The sequence below is a fragment of the Panicum virgatum genome, chromosome 4N, assembly GCF_016808335.1.
Source record: "Panicum virgatum strain AP13 chromosome 4N, P.virgatum_v5, whole genome shotgun sequence".
Taxonomy (NCBI): domain Eukaryota; kingdom Viridiplantae; phylum Streptophyta; class Magnoliopsida; order Poales; family Poaceae; genus Panicum; species Panicum virgatum.
Genome location: NC_053148.1, coordinates 14,685,789 through 14,703,804, shown reverse-complemented (window position 1 = coordinate 14,703,804; position 18,016 = coordinate 14,685,789). Strand labels below are relative to the sequence as shown.

The 18,016-nt window shown below is 49.8% G+C and overlaps 1 non-coding gene across 1 annotated transcript; it reads right to left on the bottom strand.

The window, feature by feature from the left end:
- Nucleotides 1-14,154: 14,154 nt before the first annotated feature.
- On the bottom strand, nt 14,155-14,261 carry LOC120671691. Its single transcript, XR_005673789.1, has one exon. It is a non-coding gene; the product is annotated as a small nucleolar RNA R71 (small nucleolar RNA).
- Nucleotides 14,262-18,016: the final 3,755 nt, after the last annotated feature.

The following is an 18,016-nucleotide window of genomic DNA, read 5'->3' as shown; positions in this document are numbered from 1 at the left end:
GAGGGGGTGAGGGAGGCCCCTTATATAGTGGTGGAGGTGGAGTAAAGGCTACTCCACGTGTCCCTATAGAAGGAAACCTTATCTCCCAGGGATAAGGATGAGTAGGGGCTGCTCGACGTCGAAGTACAGCTGGACGGGAGGCTGGGCGGCCCCACACGGAAGCCCCTTGTCCTTATCCTCTTCTGGGATGTTGACCTGTGGCCCTTGATCTTATCCACAGGGTGCATTTGCCTTGGCACACCCATTTCCGCTGATTTATGGGCGCCTCCTTGTAAGTGGCACACCTGGATAGCGATTTTCTGTGCACTTGTCTATGTGTTCACTTATGTTCACTTATGTTTAAATCACTCTACCTTGTTTAATCGAATTCCAAATGGAGTTTAATTTTTCCTTGTGTGAGATTGTGTGGAATCTAAATTGAGGTGTGCCCCTCAATTTAAATTCAAACGCTAACTAGTTTGAGAGTTGGTTTAATTTGAATTGTGGCATTCAAATTAAACCACCAACCCAAACTCTAACCTAGGCCTAAAGCCCTACCCTGATCCAAACCCTAGCCCGAGTTCGACCCGAGCCCTAACTCAGTGACCAGACCCGTGCCCAAAGTAGAGCCCTGACACTAACCCGGGTCCAGCCCAACCCGAGTTTGACCTAGGTCAGCAACCCAAACTGGCCTGAGACCCCAAACCCCGGCCTGCACCCAAACCCGGGCTCGTGGGCCCATTTCCCCTGAACACGGCCCGAATTGCACACAGCACGACTCGACCCACTCCTGGGCCCTGGCCCAGCTCCGCACCGACCCCAGCCTGCCACGCACGGCACTCGGCCTGGCCGCGCCCGCCCGCGCTGCCTCGCGCTTGCCGGTCCAACTCCGCGCGCGTGGCCCATCACGCACGCACGCGAGCCCGCCGCCCCGCCCTCTCTCCGGAGTCGCTGACGTGCCGGCCCCACAGGGCAGCTTTCCCCTCCCCCTATTCTTTTCCTCCGCGACGCCGCCTGCCGCCTGCTCTATTCTGCCCTCGCGCGTAGCGCACCCCACCTTCCCCACTCCGCGCCAAACCGGAGGTGGCACACACCTGCGCTCTGCCCCGCTCCCTTTTTCCACTTTATCGCGGACAGGCACGCCGCCTCACCTAATCCCACGCTTGCACCTCTCCTCCGCCCGCTGCTCGCACTGACCCTGCTCTGCTACGCTCGCGTCACGCCTGAAGCAGCGCCAGCCCTGTCGGCCACCACGAGATGCTCCCGCCTCGAGCGCTACATGATAGAACCCTCGGCGCTGCCCCGACCGATGTGCCCCGTGTGTCCGTAGCAAGGACACTGATGATCACCGCCTTTCCTACGCATGCCCTCCAAACCCTAATTGCCCACCTATAAAACCCCCGCGCCCGCTACCTCCAAACCCTAGAGCCTTGAGCTCAGTTTTGCTCGCCCGCCGCCGCCAGAGAAGCCAAGAAAAAGAGGACTGGAGGCGGGGAATAAGGAGGAGCCCCGCCGCAGCCAAGGCTACGACAAGCCAACGCCCCGATCGACTACCTCGGCGAAGTTGGGCGCCCTGCACGGCCTCACCCCGCTTGTGCTCCTGCTCGCCACTGCACCGCCCTGACCACCCCAAGCCCACCAGTGAGCTCTCGATCACCCCTACTTCTTCTTTTCCTTTTTCCTCCTTGTTGTGTGTGTAAACCTCGCCGGCCGTGCCACAACCCTGGCTTTCCAGGGACCCGTGCACACACAGCCGTGTGCTGGCCGGACTAGCCCCAAAGGCTGAGCCTTTGGCGGCCAAAGGGTGCTCTGCCGTGCGCCGCCATTCCAGCGAGCGCCTGCCATGCCTTTGCACCCCACCACCACACTGTAACATCCTGGATTTTTCCGGAATGTTATAAAATCGAAAAATGTGAAATTCAAAAAAATTTGTGGCAGTGCTGTAATTTCACTCACTTAAGTAGGAATTCTTCTTTCCAAAAATCCTAGTAATTAAAAATTCTGATTTAAATTTAGGAGAAATAGAATGCTAGTGTGAAAATATTTGGAGTTATTTGTATTTTATTGGATCTACCTTGTTTCAAATTCATTTGCTGAGTTTTTGTTTGAAGATTGAGTGGAATTTTATTTGAATCAGCCATTCAAATAAAATTCAAACACTAACCAATCCTAACTTCTAACCCTGGAACCAAACCCAACCAAACCCCTTGACCTCGGCCAGCTAACCGGCCTGCTGATGCCGGCCCGTTGCCACACTGGCGGCCCGGTGACCTGCTCCCCAGCCCACAGCCTGCTCCGCGGCCCGATCCACACCGAACCAGCCCGCCAACTCCGCACCTGGCCACTCGGCCCAGTTTCCCCTACCGGCCTAGCACCGCTTCCACCCTTTCCCCATGCCCAGCCCCTGACCTGCGGGCCCCGCAGTCAGCTTTCTCTTACCTGCCTCCGCACTGCGCCACTCGCTTTGCTCTGCTTTTCCCTGCCGCTGCTCCACTTGCTCCTACACGACGCCGCAGTCTGCACCACATCGCGATAAGCTAGTGAAACCGCCTCACCACCTCTTCCCCGCGCCCCATGCCGCTTTTTCCACCGGCACCCACGACCGCCTGCGCCAAGCACCGGATGGTCGCCACATATGCTGGTGCGCCCATCGAGCCACCCCGGGGTGATCCTCGACGTCCGTGCCGCATAGCCACCCCGCGCCGGACCCTAAACCCTAGCAGGCCTCCTATTTAAGACCTCGCGCGGCCGTCACTCAACCCTAGCTCGGGAGTTCCCCCTGTGTGCCGCCGCGGATCAAGAATGGGGCGCCAAGGAGGGAGAGGAACCAGAGAAGAAGAAGAGGAGCAAGGGAAGGAGGAGCCACGGAGGGAGGCTAGGACAGGAGGAGAAGGAGGAGGTGCCGATCGACACCGATGCACCTAGGGGGAGGACCCTACACCGTGCCAAGGAGGAGGTCACCGATCGCCCGAGCTTCACTACGCCGACGACCCATATCGACTACTCCGCCGCTGCGGGTCGCCCTGCACAGCACCGCCTCTCCACTGCTTCGCCAAGACACAGCAATGCCCATCTCTAACCTCGGCCCAGCTGGTGAGTGCTCCGCCGATCGACCTTCTTCCTTGTGGTCGTGATCGCCGTCGTCTTTTACCCCGCCGACCGCCGTGCCGCAGCCCTAGCCTCCTAGGCGCTCGTGAGCATGCGTTCGCGCGATGGCCAGGCCCAAAGGTCGGGCCTTTGGCCTTGCCGTGGCACTGCCGCGTCCTGCCCTTGTGCACGCCATGCCCCGCTTTCGCCGCCTCGTCGCGACGCCACGGCATGGCAATCACACACCACCCGCATGCAATCGATGTGTAGCTTAGTATTGGTGAGTCACGCAGCCACGGGCCTGGGTTGCCAAACCCTGCGTGTGCGCGCCACCCGAGCCAGAAGCCGGCCCTAGCTTTGCCGTGCCTAAACCCCGGTGCCCACGTGCACTCAACCCCAGAACGACCGCCGCCGCTGTGCGCGGTCACTGCTTGGTGGGAACACCACGTTGCGTTCGTGTTGCGCTCACGACCAAGCCGCCCGACCTTCCCTCACCGCCAGAGCCTCACCGCGCCATGATCTCGCCGTGCGCGGTCACCACCCTTTGGCTGCCACGACGTCACGCGAGCCAAGCCGTTCTGTCACCGCCGCTAGGGAGAGGGAGAGCCTCGTCGATGCCGCCTCGCCGGACTGTCATCTCACCGGGTTCGCCCTCGCCATGAAGCGCCGCTCGACCTCGTCGCCGCCATCAACTTTCCCTAACCCCTTCACCTTGCCCCGCCTTGGCCTTGACCTCGCCGCTGCCTGGACCCTTGCCGCCACCGTTGGACCACCGCGGCCTTGCCACGGTGTGGCTGCCGCAATTTCAAGCCATCAAATCGAGCCCTTGATCGTGCTCGGCTAGCACAATCGCTCCTCGCTGCCATCACCGAGAGGGACCGCCGCCGGTGCCCTCGCTCTGCCCCGCCGCCGGACTTCACCGTCGCCGCCACCCCAAGAAGCAGAGAGAGGACAAGGGGGAGAAGAGAAGGGAAGGGGGAGGAGAATCGATGCCGCCGGTGGAGAAGAAAGAGAAATCCGCAGAGCCGAGCCCCTCGCCGAATCGCTGCTCCACCGCAGCCTCGTCGACGGCCTGTCCGCGCGCTGTTGTGGACCCCACACGCAAGCGCTTCCCTGCCGCTGCTGGCCTTTCGGGCCACCGGAGCCCCGCCTTGCCGACCCACCTTCGCTCTGACCTGGTCTCATCGTCGCCTAGCCACCGGGAACCCTCGCCGGACCCCCATCGCCCTGCTCTGTTCCTTCATGGCGGCGATCGTTCCCCGGCCACACACTTGTGCACACACACTCGCGAGTCCATGCCACACCTGGAGCCGCACCAAGCCGGCCTGTTAAACTTGAGCCGGCCTTTTGGGCCAGAGTGAGCCCAGCCTTTTGGGCCAAGCCAAGCCGACAGTCTATTTTGAGCCCAGTAACTAGCTAAGCCTTTTCCTTTTCCTTTTAACCACCCGGCTGACGTGTGGGCCCCACCTGTTAGTGTCACGCTAAGACCAACATGTGGGACCCCTCTGACCCGTGGACCCACCACCATTGACCCAGTCAATGGTCAACACATTGACTTGGTCAACGCTGACGTCAGCCGGGCCCACTGCTGACGTCAGCAGACCAAACCTCACTGATGACGTCAGCATGACACGTGGCACACCCGGAGGCTACCACGTGGCGCTGCATGTGTGTTTTCCTTTTCCGAAATTCATTTAATATTTCCAGAAATAGTTTTAAACTTTGAAAATTCATAATAAATCAACCGGACCTCCAAAAAGTATGAAACCAGTTTCATAATTCTAAAATCATGATCTACCCGTTAGTACAGGTTTTGGTGTGAGTTGGATCTTATTTGGATACTTTTGTGTACTTTTTGCACTTTAGTCTCTATGTTTATACGTATTTACAAATAGGTCCCTACGGGGAAGAGTTGATCCACGCCCCAGACAACCAAGAGGATCCCGGAGGACTTCATCAACACCTAGAAGATCTAGGAGGTTCACTCGGATGACCAGAAGCTCCAAATAGTCAAGAAGACCACGAAGAATTGATAGGTTCACGACCATCTACGATTTAACCACCTAGGAGGCATTGCTTGCTAGATTTTGCTAGTGCTTTACTTTACGTTTGAGATGAACCTGCATAGCCTATTTATTTTATCGTATTCCTTGTGCTCCTAGTATCCACCATGTTGAATGGTGGAGTTACCTTGCTTTGCTTGCTGAGAGAGTGATGTGTGAGTTTCGTGCTGATAGTCTTGATGTGAGCGGAGATCCACCATATGAGGAGTTTGGTGACTAGGATCTTAGCGGAGGTGAGTGAATTAACCTGATCCTCGGATCAGGGGCTGGGGACTATGTGTTGGGCACAATCCTACGGAGCACCTGTGGCAGGTGCAGGATCCCTTCGGGGAGGTGTTCCTTCGGGAACCACAGCGGAGTTTGGCGGGCAATACCTGTAATGGGTGCCGATCGCGGACCGTGTTGACGGATACACACTTGGACAGAGATACTCGCCTTAGCAACATAAGGGCCGAGATAGTGGACCTGGAGATGGAACTATGTTAAACGTACACACCACTTATCCATTATGAGGATGGACCCGGTCCGAGCTAGCTATGCACGGCACCATACCTGTAGGAGGAGAGGGTATCAGTGTTAGGGGGAGAGGGGGCGACCCAATGGCTCCCGATTAGTAGGATTCGATGGAATCCGACTGTAGAAGGCTTCACAGTCCCGGGCGACCTCTCGCGGGAGGACGCATCCTAGACCAGGAAAGCAGGATGGTAGCCGTAGCTATTAGTTTCATTACAGTAGACCGGTGCCCCCAGAATTAGTCGGGTCGCTCCTGGCTAACCTCGGGGCGAGTGGGTACATGTGTACAAGCTCTGTAGATTTATTAAATCTATACGTATAGCCGCGTGCACGGTCAAGTACACTTCTTTATCTGGCTTCACTTTCATAGAGTAGTTTCCCCAGAGAGATTTCTACCTCCCTCTAGTCTTCTTACTTGCTTGGATGGCAGATGAGGTGTGAGGAGTGGGAGTTCTCGTACCACCTGAGTGGAATAGGCTTAGTCTGGAGAAGTCAGTGGACCGAGAGTCCGGGATGCCGGAATGGTCCGCGTCGAGGAGTTTGGTTGAAGAATATGTTTATATACTTACTTGTTGCTTGCATAGGAAACCTCAGCCTTATCCTTGGCTATATTCTTTTACCCTGATGCATCCACCAAAAAGCTGCATACGGATGGTGACGTGAACCTATCCCGTCCTTGGGGATAGTCTGTTAGATGCAGGATCCAGATAGAGGATTCCACCAGGACGTCGAAGGAAGAAGTAAAGGATGGCCCGTGCTACGCTCTGAGTTGCCTGTGGAGAGGAGTCGAGAAGATGAAGTGTGGTAGAACCGCCAAAATTAATCTTGATTAAATGCGTTAACCATCACTATTACCGATAAAATGGTTAATACGCACTTAAAATAGAGTAATTTGACAGTCTGTCGGGTAAAATTCCGATAAAACCACTAAATATCCGATCGTAACAACATACCTCACGCGAAGGTGAGTCCAGAGATTACGATAACCATAAATTTTACCATACAACTTTAATAGTGAAAGTTATTGCAAACTAAGTTTGAAAATTTAAACAAGGTACCTCAAAAAATTTGAAAGTAGACAAGTTCTTCAGAGTTTACAAACAGCAGAAATGAAAACGACAACTAGCGACGATATATGACATCATGAGGAAGCCTGTACATGACGTCAATCTCACCAAGCATCCCAAAGATTACCTGAAAACAAAGTCACAAGCAAGACTGAGTATACTAATACTCAGCAAGACTAACCCGAATAAGGGTATAAAATATCCCTTTAACTAGACATGCAAGGCTTGTGAAGGCTCTGGGGTTTTCTTTTGCTGAAAAGCCACAAAGAGTAGGTCCTTAATTTCAAATTTTAGCTTTCAAGTTCTAGTTGTATTAACCATTCTAGGTTTGCTCCTATCTAAACAAAGATGGTAGAGAATTATTTTCATCCAACCAAATTGATATCATCATTGTTCCACTTCTTACTCTATGCAGCAAAGGGATTAAGCAGTCTCAATCTTCGTGAGATGCAGATGATTTTGAATCGAATTCCAACCTTGCAAGGATAAACCTAGCACACACACTTGGAGTACCGTCGAGTCACTCCCAAGCAACCTTTTGCTTCTCATTCGGTTCATGGATCAGTGCCACTCTCCCCAACTACAGAGAACCACCACATCTCTGTACCCGTGGTGTTGCGCAACTTCCAACTTATTTTAACTTCCTATCTCTACGAGAGAGTGGGAGGTATGTCCACTTGCCAGGCCGAGGAGTTACTAGGCTTGCCGCGTACCATATTTACGGCATGTGGCTAGTACTTTCAAACACTTAACCACCGCTACCACACACTGCGGCCTTAGCAAATTATCAACACAGACAGACTTCAAATGAAGCTGATGACCAAATCCGTCCATGGTCCTTATAGTGATTGCGAGAATGTAAACAATAAACTCCTATAAATCTCGCGAGTGACAGGAAATCACTCGACTTTTACCGGTCCTATTAGCATAGCATCTAAGCGGACTCAGTTCTAGTATTCAATTAATAGGTACCTAGAAGTATGCATCTAAGTTTTCATTCAACTCCAATAACTTAAATGCACAAATAAATAGTAATAATAGTTGCATAATTTAAAATAATAGAATTATGCACCGGGCTTGCCTTTAGTGATGTCTATAGAGTCAGTGGATTTTGATTCTTCTGAATCGACATTCGGGACTTCAGTTAATTCCGCAACGTTGGTCTGGGCTTCAGAAATATTCCCGTCTGGTTCCTGGATGAATTCGTACATTCTGTTGACTAGCGATATTATTTCTATATGCAATGCAGTAGTTGAAATTAGTGAAGTGCTTAAAGTATAGCTTTCTTTCACTAAAAAGTTGTTATCCAATAAAACTCAAGTCAAGAAAATAACCATTTCATTTTGTACTTACTGGGCAGTCATTTATGGAGTAGAAGGAGAAGTGAATAGAATAAATTCCATAAAACAACATGACTGGCTACTCTAACAACACAGAGTGGTGTCATTCAAATTTAAAGTTGAATTTAAAAGAAGTCAAACGACTTAAACCTTAATGCAAGTGTGGCATGATCCTGCATTCAATCATTTTAACCTAAACTTGACAAACATAAGTGGACTAGTATTTTACCAAAAACTAACCAACTAGAGCAACAATGTTTTAATCCTATAAGTTCATGGTAAACAATAAAACAACTCTACCCTACTAGACTCGAAACCATTCATGCAACACATAAATCATGAATTCAAACTAGAGCCACATGGTTAAAAATTAAAACCTTGATCTAAACAGTGCTAAAATTCTTCCAAAATTACCATGAGCTACTTGTGATCAGTAGAGCCCATAGTAAAAAGATGACCCTAAGAAAACTAACAAAAACATGCTTTAAAAAAAGATAAGTGCATAAACTAGATTTAAACAAAGTACATGAAATAACAAGCAAAAATCAGTTATTAGGGCCACAATTTTTACACAAGAACATGCATAGCACATAGGTTACATGGTTCAAAGATGAAGTCCAGCACAACTATGGTTCAAGAGATAAAAAATAAAACACTCATTTTCTATCATTTAAACTAGAACACACAATATAAAGTTTCAAACAACCTTTAGTAACCAAAGTCATAGAGCTAGTTAAGAGGAATTCAACAAAATTAATTTGGCATTTTTTTTTGTTTTTTCTACTATTTTCTAGGATTTTTCAAAGTTCACAAGAAAAAGAACTAGAGCTATTACAGAAAGGTCCTTGGAAGGTTTTGGTTTAAAGCAATCAGGTCCCTGGCCGGCCAAAACAAGGGAGGGACACCAGCGGCGCTAGCCGCCCGGGTTCCGGCGGCTCAGGTCGCCGGCGGCGAGGGGTGAGTAGGGTAAAAGGAGGAGGAAGTCGAGGCGTACCTCTAGGAGGTTTCGGCGCGGCTCGGGGTGACCTGTAGCGGCAGTTCCGCGTGCTCCGGCGGCCGGCGGCGGACTGAGTCGCGGCGGCGGCGCTCCGGCAAGGCAAAGAGAGGATGACCAGGCGTGGAAGCTTCATTGAGGCAAGGCGAGACTAGTGGGTTGCTGGATTAGAGTAGTACAAGGAAGGAGAGGCAGCTCCACGGGAGCAGGTGGCCGGCGACAAGGTTGTGCCGTGGCGGCGGCGTTGTGGCAGCAACGGGGTGGTGTGACCTATTTTAGGAGCTTCACAGGAGTGAGGTCGAGCTCTAGGTGAGGTTGGTTTGGATTAAGATGGGGTGGAGGGACACGTTCCGCGAAGAGCTCAGAGCCCGAGCGGCAATGGCGGGCGGCGGTTGGGGAATGCCGAGGTAAAGCCCGACCGGGGCTATTTATAGCCAAAGGAGGGAGAGGATGAGCGCTCATGGAAGGGGATAGGCTCGTCGAGGCTGTGGGCGAGAATCGACGGTGGCAGCGTTCTTCCCTCGGGCGGCCGACGGCGAGGCACGAGCGGCGACGTGGCACGCGCGAGCAGCCAGCAAATAGAAAAAGAGGCGGCAGTAGAGGTTGCTGATGATGCGTGGGGCGGCGCGGGGCAGTTGGCAGGCGAGGCAAATCAGCGATGACACCAAAACGGCGGCGGCAGCGGTCAAAATGGCGGCAAGGGCGGCGCTCCTATTTCGGTAGAGGAAGGAAGAAGGAAGGGGTAAGGCAGGGGTGGTTTTGTGATTTTTCAAAATTTTAGGGACCTAACTAAAATAATAAAATTTCTCATGGATCTAGGGCTCAAATGGAAAAGTGTTCAATATGAAAGTTGCTTAGTTTTTCAAGACCTACAACTTTCATGTTGTGCAAATTTTTACTAGACCAAAGGATTTGAAATTATTTTGAAATCCATCAAATCTTTTAAAATTTAAAAAACACAAATTAAATTTTAAAATTGCAAGGGCAGCCCTAGACATAATGTCTTTTTATGAGGGTGAAAAGTAAAAAGAAAATATGCATTTTAACCCCTCATGAAATTTGAAATTTTACCTTTTGCAAAATCTACTTTGTAAAAAGGACTTTGCAATTTTACAAAAATACCCTTGCTAGGATAAACATGGTTTAAACAAAAAAATTATATTTTTAACTGGATGGTGTTAGCCCATAAAACCTGGGTTGTCACATGAAGATGCCTAGAAATGTAGTTACCGTTTTCCGCTATTCTGATTGTTTCCTTTTAGCCCAAGGGGCTTGTACTCAGATATTCGTATTACAATCCTCAAGATTATGTAATAAATAAATCCCATGTAATGAATTTATCGACGAGTATGACTGCGATATGTAATTGAAATGAGTTCTGTATGTGATAGCTATTGATCTAGGGACTATCACGACGATATAGAGAGTCGAGTTCTCCTTCCGAAAAACCGGTTCGTTTCGAGCACCGTCAACCTCAGAACGAGGGCGACCGCACGCGCGTGCACATGCTCCGGCCGAGCTGAGATCGCCGCCACGCACAAGCCCGGCAGCCGCGCCATGACCTCACTGTGCACGATCACCCTGTGCTGCGACGCGACATTGTGCGTGGAGCCGCCGCCGGACATTTCTGAGAGCGGGACGAGCCTGTTTCCGCCACTCGCAGTTGGTGCCCCACCACCGGTCAGGCGCTCTGGCCCTACTAGCGCACGAACTCGAGGCCCTAGGGCCACCCTAGCACCGCCGCCTTCCGAGCTGGTACCACTGCAGGCAAGCTCGCCATTGTCGCGCGAGCAAACAACGCCCAAGGCAAGGCCCAGGATTTTTACCCTAATTTGGCCCCGCACTCCCTTACCGGTCTAGCTAAGCCGCACTGCCAATCCTCTTGGCAGCCTTGGAGCCCGTCCAAGCCGCCGCCGCTGTGCTCCGCCATGTCGAAATTCGTGCACACTGGGAGGGCCACGCCACTGGGCCAAGGCATGGTCTTTGGCCCTCGCACACACTAACTGATCCTCAGAGAAGTGATGCCGGCAACATATCTCTCCCCACGAAGCCTCACATGCGGTGAACGACCCCGCCGTCGGGCAACCTCGCCGCCGGTCGATTCCACTGCACCTTGGGTGGCCACAGGACCCAAGAAGGGAGAAATTAACACCGCCACATCGAAGTACGCCGCCAAGCAAAGACTGTCGAGTTGCCCCGCCGTCGGAGGACCATTCCGCCCCAGCTCGCCGTCGACGCGCCAAGAAAACAGAGAGAGAAAAGGGTGAGGGGCTCGCCGCCGCCGGAGAAGAGAAGTGGAGGCCGAAAGGTCCGACCCCAAAGCGGAACCTGTGCCATGCCGCCTCGCCATCCTGCCTTGCCTAATGTTGGCGGTCAATTTCAATGATTTTTACCGCCAACATTCCTTCAGATTTCATGCTTTTATAACTATGTTGTTATAATTTTCACTAACATTAACAAGTTCAATGAGTTTTGGTGAGTATTTGAATTCAGGAGCAACATGTACGAAAATGAGCCGGCCTACCCCTGCAGCATTTCGTCGTGCAACTTTGTGGAATATGGCTTGACCACAAGATCAAGTTCACACCAATGTGGTTCAGGCAGAATTCACAAGTCAAGACCGAAAGGCTTGAACCAAGTTGAGTTGAGCCCAAATCCAATGACAACCCAAAGATTCAGAACCCAACTCAACTTGAGGAGCAATGTGGGCCCTGTGAGCAACGTGCCAGAGTGACGGAGGCCCGAGCCGAGCCAGAGCCAGGCCGGCTGGCCTAGGAGAAGCCGATCGGCCTCTAACTACATCCGTTGGAGCCACGCAACCGCCACCGACTTCAGGAGGAGATCCAGAGCGTCCACTCAAAGGCGGTGGCCAGATGGCCACATCCCCAGGCCGGCCGGCCTAGGGGAGGCTGTTGACGCTCACTAACAATTATTTCCAGGCGTCAACTTGATCAGAAAATCATGAGAGTTTGCATTTCTTACACGCATCCTTATCCAATAAAGTCCCTAAACCACACTTTACCTTTTAGAATATGCAAGTTGTGTTTTCAAGCTAATATGCAGGTTACAAGCACACTTTGGCCCAACATAAAATCACAGAAATTATCAGAGCACAGATTCAGGCTCAGATGGACCAAAAGTGATGCAAGAACCCAATTCAAACAAGTCAAGACAAGCCAACCCCAGCGTAGATCAGACAAAGAGGCCCAAGACAGCCCACCAGAAGAAGTTGGGGGTGGTTGGTAGCCCGAGCAGGCCGACCGACCTACCTGGTCGGCTGACCTGGCCCGTGGGCCCCACCGCCTCAACCAGGGCACGTGGCGCTTCCCCATTGGTCCCCTACGTCGGTTGTGCTGGCTTCACCCTGTGGCTCCCTGCTATAAATACAAGGGGGGTGGAGAATAGGACACACACACACACACACACACACCACACACCACTCACCTCTCCTCTCTTGCATTCCTTGCATAGTCATTAGGCTTAGTGGAGTTTAGAAGAAGTCTAGGAGTCATCGAGTCGCCGGTGTTGTTCGAGAGTCTGGTATGGGTTCATCTTTAGCTCTCTCTTGTAATATTCGGTTGTTTGTAATAGAATTAGACTATGGTTACCGATATCTGCTTGAGGTATATTCTGAGTTATCGAGTACATGCTTCTTGTCATGGTTGCGTTATCATTCTATGCTTGCATTGTATGATCGCCCTGTGCTGGAGATGGTTAGTCTTTTGTTCTTAGAAATCTATCAACTGCTCCAGTATTCGTATGATTGCTCTAGTGTGATGTCTGTCCATCCGGAGGGTGGGGGCTCTGCGCGGGACACTAGAATATCCCTTACTAGTGTAGACATGGTGTCTAGATTAGCTAATTATTGCTGGATGTCAACTATACCCACGGTTTGTAGAGGTAGCCGGCAGGTGGTGACAGCCCTGTCTGAGCCTTTTAGTAATCCTCCATGTTCGGTATGGGGGGTAGGTGGTACATAAAGTCGCCAGGGTGTACGGGCTCTTCCCATCGCTTCGATAGCGATATCCCTGTTGTGTAGTTTAATCTCTGAGGAGCTAACCAATGAGAAAGTGTAGATATAGCTAGCCTAGCACAGCTGACTCGAGCTCTGACTTTTACCTTGCTCCCGGCCTAAAGCATCTTTTATCTTTCTTTTATTTATTTATCCAAGAGGGTAGTTTGTGTGTGTGTGTCACACTACCTCCTACCATGTTATTATCTTTCCCCTGTTTATGCATGAGAATATCCAATCTAGATAGAGTTCACCCACTAATCTATATATTCTCTCACTCACTGCCTTCCCTGCGGAAATATAAATGACACCCCGGTATACTCCCGGGTAAAATGCTACAGCGGTATTCCGTGCGCTTGCGGATTCATTCGTGGTCCATGAAATACTGCCACCCCAAATTGGCGTCTGCAAGCGTCATCGCTGGTGACGTTGGTAGGCGCCAACAAGCATTTTTGGCGCCATTGCCGAAGAAGGCATAGAGTGAAATATATAGATAAAAGTTGTGAACAAAATCGAAATTGGTATTCGCTTGCTAAACAGGCTAACTTGGCTTTGTTTTCTTGTCTTTGCTGATATGAAAACAGGGTAGTGTATGACCGGTTTCGATCTGCCGCAAAACTTTCATTCCGATCCAGAGTCACTTTTGAGGAGGACGCGAGCTCGTGTTGTATCACCTCAGAGATCACTCTCGGCAGTCGATCCAGTCATCGCATCATCGTCAGCTCCTAGAGTTATGGCCCAGAAGACACTCCGTGATTACTCTCCTCCGTCTGCTAATCAGGTCCCTACCGGGCCCGAGGTTAACACCGGAGGAGAAAATTTCGAGATCAAGATGGGTCTCATTATGATGGTGCAGGCCAGCCCATTCTGTGGCAAGGCCAATGAGGATGCCAGCGCTCATCTCCAGCAGTTCCTGGAGCTCTGCAGTACTTTTGTTATCAAGTGTGTATTGCAAGATGCTATCCGGCTCCGTCTATTTCTGTTCTCTCTCTTGGGGAGAGCAAAACAATGGTTTTATGCTAACAAGGCTGCGGTGAATACTTGGGACAAATGTGCCAAGGCGTTCCTCTCGAAGTTCTTCCCGATGGGCAAAACCAATGCCCTTCGTGGTCGGATTTCGAACTTCCAGCAAGAGTCAATTGAGTCAATTCCGGAGGCTTGGGAGAGGCTTCAGGAGTACATTCTAGCGTGTCCACACCATGGAATGGATAATTGGCTCATTCTACAAAACTTCTACAATGGGTTGACACAGTCATCCCGTGATCATGTGGATGCCGCTGCGGGTGGAGCTTTCTTCTCGCTAACCACTGAAAGAGCTACATCATTGATCGAGAAGATGGTTTCCAACCTAGGTTGGAGCGATGATCGCCTCCAACCGCGCCAGCGAGGTATGCACTCCGTTAAGGAGGCCGACATGCTCGCTATGAAGATTGATATCCTCCTCAAGAAATTTGAGGATTATTCCCAAGATAAGGCTCAATTGCAAACACTTCAAGCCTTGGAGACTCGCATGACGTGCGAGGTCTGCGGGAATGTTGGACATTCGGGTGATAATTGCCCAGAAACCCAAGAAGACGCTCTGTTCCTCAATGGCAGCAATGGGTTTCGTCCACAAGGAGGTCAGGGGTGGAATCAACCATGCCCATACTACCAAGGAGGTAATGGGAATTCGAATTCTTTCGGTCCTAACCAGCCTACCTTGAGAGATCTTGTCTACGGCCAAACGAAGATCAATGAGTCCCTTCAGAAGAAGTTGGCCGTTATAGACAAATCTATGGAGACTATGCATGCCAAGATGGATGGATTCTCCACGGCTATGAAGAACCAGCTGAGTTTCAATAAGGCGCTAGAAACTCAATTGGCTCAATTAGCTGCTGCTACACCTGCTGCTGAACTAGGGAAGATTCCAGAGCAACCCGAATCAACTCTAGAGAGCGTAAATGTCATCAATGCTATGTGGAAAGAGTCACTTAGCAGGACACCCCTCAGCTATGCAGAAAAGCTCACACGCCCAAAAAGAGGTGTGTGGGGCGAGTTAGCAGCCACAATAAGAGAAGATCCCGAAACCCCAGTGATCAGTTGCTCAATCTTTGACTATGAATTTGATCACGCCCTTTGTGACCATGGAGCCAGCGTCAACATCATGCCCAAGGTAACTTTCGAGAAGCTAGGCCATCCATCAATTTCCCCTACCACTATGTGTGTTCAGCTAGCGGATTCCACGATAAGATATCCAGAAAGAGTTGTGGAAAGGTTAATGGTAAAGGTCAAGAATACCTACATATTAGTGGACTTCGTAGTCCTTGATATGGAAGGAGATCTTAGAATTTCGCTCATACTTGGGCGACCATTCCTCAAGGATACAAATGCCAGAATTGATGTGGGGACAGGAAGAATCAGCCTCCGTATCATGGGAAAGACCATGAAATTCAAGTTCCAGAACAAAAGGGAGGTATTCCTGATTCATGAGGGTAGTATGAAACAAGGGCTATGGGCAGAGCCAGGTTGGGATGATCAAGATTATCATCCCCCTTCCAAGCTAGCTTGGGAGGATTGGGAAATTCTTACTCCACCAACCGAGCCAGTGGAAGACGACCAGAAGATCCCTGACTTCATCACCAACACAGTATGGGAAGATCTGGAAATTGACTATCCTGCATCCGAGGATCCTGTTTCTGCTTCGCCTACGCCACTAAAGAAGACCAAGAAGGTGTGGCGCAAGAAGAACAAGACGTCATCGACCGCTACTACTTCTCCAGGTACAGACGAAACGACCTCAACCTGATCAGGTATGGAGAAAGGTCCTGCTTTTTGGACCCTAAACCAAGAGCTAGCTTGGGGGAGGTTCCCTCCCCTAAGTCAACTGTATCCCTTTATTTGCTTTCAATAAAATTTGATAAAAAAACTTTCAAAAACAAAATAAAAATTTAATGCTTTATTTTCCTTTTTCATGATGCGCGGTAAGAATGTTTTAACTCTTTTTGATAAGTTGAAAGGATGAGTTTTGCTTTGCTCTATCATGTTTGTTGTGCTTGGTTTGAAAATAAGAGTTCTCTTGAGTTTAAATCTGCTGGTTATGCAAATATCTTGTCAATGAACCTGAAAGTTCTGTGGGTTGCGTATGCTTGATTCAACTCTAAGTTGTTGCGAGTTCAGATATGGTAAATAAGATTGTGCAAGCTTGTTCTAGTGATGCATGAAGTCTGGAGTTGTTTTCAAATTTTTTTTTAAAGAGGCAAGTTTCCCAGCGATATGTAAAGTCCTACCAGAGCCATATGTCATATTCCATGAAAAACACTTTGCACATATGCTGCTTGATATTCTGTTGAGTTTTGTCAAATTGTGTGACCCTAGAGAGATGCTTTTCATGCTTCCTCGATCATAAGCACGCACACATCCCATCTAATTGCTACATTCCTACACTGGGAATTGGCACCACCACCCATTCATTCCACATAATAAATGCTCCATGTCTTGGTGATCTCTCTCGTAGAACATCCCTAAAATAAAATAAAGTCAGATTATGGTTGCCCCAAAAAGAGAAAAGATGGCATGCCAAAGAAGCATGACCCAAAAAAAAGAGAAAGAGAAAAAGAGGTAGCCATGTCTCAAAAAAAAGAAAAAAAAAGAAAGAAAGAGACATAGGGATGATTCGAGAGAGAAAAGCCATTAGGAGTAAGTCATATCCATCCATCCATCCATCCACTCATACACTTGCACCTTTTGATCGAGATTGCATGATTTGTTTCTCCATGGATCCTCTCTTTGACTTTACAATAAATAGAATACAAGTGTGCCCTGTTCTTATCCTACCTTGAGCTCCATAAAGGCTTGTAGTAGTAGGGAAGATCAAAGGCAGATACTGCCCTGGTAAGGAAATACAAGATGAGTGCCTCAAGAGAGTTATCCTGGGAGCTTTGCCATGTTTTCAAAAGTCTTTCAAAAAGTATCTCCAGATGGATTGCGGATCTATGAACAAGTAAGTATCACTCTATGCACCGTTCTGACTTTCAACAGCCCAAGACAAGGAGATAGCTAAAAACCCCATGAAGGAGTAAGATAATTGAGCAAGGGTATGCTAACCGACTTATTTAAGCTTATAGATGAATCCCTTTGCTTCAGACTATGACATGACAGGTAAGGTATGAGTCAAAGTGATTTTCTGATCAACAACTTGATATGTCTTACTTTGCTCGGGACGAGCAAAGGACAGCTTGGGGGATCTTGTTGACGCTCACTAACGATCATTTCCAGGCGTCAACTTGATCAAAAAATCATGAGAGTTTGCATTTCTTACACGCATCCTTATCCAATAAGGTCCCTAAACCACACTTTACCTTTTAGAATATGCAAGTTGTGTTTTCAAGCTAATATGCAAGTTACAAGCACACTTTGGCCCAACATAAAATCACTGAAATTATCAGAGCACCAATTCAGGCTCAGATGGACCAAAAGTGATGCAAAAACCCAATTCAAACAAGTCAAGACAGGCCAACCCCAGTGTAGATCAGACAAAGAGGCCCAAGACAGCCCACCAGAAGAAGTTGGGGGCGGTTGGTGGCCCGGGCAGGCCGACCGACCTACCTGGTCGGCCGACCTAGCCCGTGGGTCCCACCGCCTCAACCAGGGCACGTGGCGCTTCCCCATTGGTCCCCTACGTTGGTTGTGCTGGCTTCACCCCATGGCTCCCTGCTATAAATACAAGGGGGGGGGGGTGGAGAATAGGACACACACACACACCCCACACACCACTCACCTCTCCTCTCTTGCATTCCTTGCATAGTCTTTAGGCTTAGTGGAGTTTAGGAGAAGTCTAGGAGTCATCGAGTCGCCGGTGTTGCTCGAGAGTCTGGTATGGGTTCATCTTTAGCTCTCTCTTGTAATATTCGGTTGTTTGTAATAGAACTAGACTATGGTTACCGATATCTGCTTGAAGTATATTCTGAGTTATCGAGTATATG